We start from the raw sequence: 2,384 nt of genomic DNA, 5'->3' as shown, positions 1-2,384 counted from the left end.
CCCCCAGGCACAGGGGCCTCAGCTAACGGAAGCGGCAGGGGCCACGTGGTTATCTCCTGGTACCCGCCTTGTCTCAGGGGCTCTGTTCCCACTCGCTGTCCGGTGAGTTTGAGCTCAGGCCAGGAGGCCCACATTGCTCTTCCTTTCCCGTCTCAGGGACAGAAGGGAGACCCTCCTACCTGGCCCGGGTTTTGAGAGAAACAGTAGGTGTCACTTCCTGGGCCTACGCAGGGTCACCCTTTGCTCTGCCACTGTGCTCCCCGACTTTACAACCCTGAGCGGCAGGATGGATGGCAGGGCGGTCGCGGAAATATGGCAAACCAGAGCCGCGTGTGGTAGTTTCGAACAGGGGTTCTTCAGCAGACAGGTCAGGGACAAAGCCATAGTGACCTGGGGACAGTCGGTGACCTCTCTGTGGTTCAGTTTCCTCATCTGTAAAGTTGATATTGAGCCCCATGTTGTGCTTGTGAAGGCTGAATGAGTGTGCCTTGCCTGAAAGGAGCTGGACGCAGTGTCGCACTCACACTCGTGTTCAGTGTATGTGTAACGGGGAGGGGCAATCTAATGGGAGCTGTAAAAACAGTAGCAAAGATTCTTGGTTTGGGGGGGAACTTAGGCCCTCTGGCTTCTAGGATCTTCTAGACCTGCTGTCTAGCAGGACTTCATCTGTGCTGTCTAGTACAGTGGCCACCAGCCTTGTGTGGCTACTGAGCCCTGGAAATGAGGCTGGCACAACTGAAGAAGTAGGAGGTTAATTGTATTTAATTTTATTTAGTTTAAAATTAAGTTGCCACATGGGGGCTAGTGGTTCCCATTATCAGTTAGCATAGCTCCAAGGGATTTGGAAATGCTCAGGGTCTAGGTCATGGCCAAAATCTAAGAAATGAGATGGGAATTTAGGGCTTTTCCCTCTTTGGATGTCAGCTTTCTATGTCCCCAGTTAGACTAGGTTTCCTTATGGGCTACACTGGGGGCTGGAGTTTCTCAGGGGTCCCAGCGCCACCCAACACAGGGTGGTGGTTGGGAATATTTGTTGAATAAAATAATTGTTTGCTTGGTGAACTCCTATTCATGCTTTAAAACCCCAACTCCCATGCCCTCTCCTTTAGTTCAAGTCCCCCAGCCGAATCATCTCATGGACCCTGGTATTGTCCTGGCCAGGTAGGCACATGGTGAGTGCTAGATGACTTATGGAAGTCATGTAACCGGAGGATAGCTGATAATGGGTCAAATTAAACTCAAGATTAGAAAACTGTGGCTTAGAGAAGAGCAGCCTTGCCCAAGGTCCTTGCTCAGTCCTTTCTAGTGAGGCCCAGGTAGCTTTCCCATCCCTGCGGTCATCAGCCCCGTCTCTGCTGCTACTGTGCCTCTTGGGCTCCCAGCTGCTGCTGAACTGCCCTCGGGGTCATGAATTATGGATGAGGCTTGTGGGCTCCAGTGACAAGCCCAACCTCGACAACATGCCAAGGACACCAAGTGTCCCTTCCTCGCCTGGTGGCTTGGCTCATCCCCTTCTCCTGGGAGGCCTGGGGTCCTCCAGTAAGATCCCTTCTAGGCATTTCCTCATGTTTTGCAGATGGGGAAACTGAGGCACGGAGCTGGACAGTGACTCAGATACCTACCAGGTGAACACACTGGCTTCCAGGGGGCAGGAGCAGGACTCATGGATGCACCAGTGTCAGCTGGGTCACCGTGGCGAGGGTTGAACTTTCCATCCCAGGAGTGTGCATGGCATGGGGACTGTTGTAAAGGGATTCAGGAGACCCTGAGGGAACCTTAGGGCCACTTGAAGGACCCCAACTCCCATGTGGCCAATCACAGTCCCAGTGTCCACCTCTTACCAGACAGGAGCTGGTAAGAGCTTACCTCTTCCGACAGGAGCTGCCCAGTGCGGAGCTGAGTGCTCTCAGGACTCAGCTGACCCAAGTACAAATCTGCTGTCATTTCCTGGCTTTGTTACCTTGGCAAGTAGCTTGAGGGGACTCAGTTTTTCTGTCTCTGAAATGGCCCAGAGCTTTTCTACCCATCCCCCGCCCTGAACTCCTCTTCATGCTTAAAAACCCCACCCCCATGCCCCTTCCTCTAGTCTAGGCTCCCCCAGCCCCTATCCCTTCATTTAGTTTAGCTCTGACCCCACAGGGCTGGGGGTATCTGTATCCAACTCTGTCCCCCTAGGCTGGGAGCTATTTGGGGACCATGCCCCAAGCTGAATCACTCCAGGGGCCCTGGCATACTCCCAACTTTGGGGCTTTTGGTTCCTCCTCCATCCTCTTTCTCCTTCCTCCACAAGGAGAGAAGTTGGAATTTCCCCTCCTTAGGCCCAAGCCGGCTGTGACTACAACTCAAATTTGCCTCTCTCTTTGTACAGGCACAAGATAGGAACC

The sequence above is a fragment of the Budorcas taxicolor genome, chromosome 7 (genome assembly GCF_023091745.1).
Source record: "Budorcas taxicolor isolate Tak-1 chromosome 7, Takin1.1, whole genome shotgun sequence".
Taxonomy (NCBI): Eukaryota; Metazoa; Chordata; class Mammalia; order Artiodactyla; family Bovidae; genus Budorcas; species Budorcas taxicolor.
Note: the sequence above shows the minus strand (reverse complement) of the source record.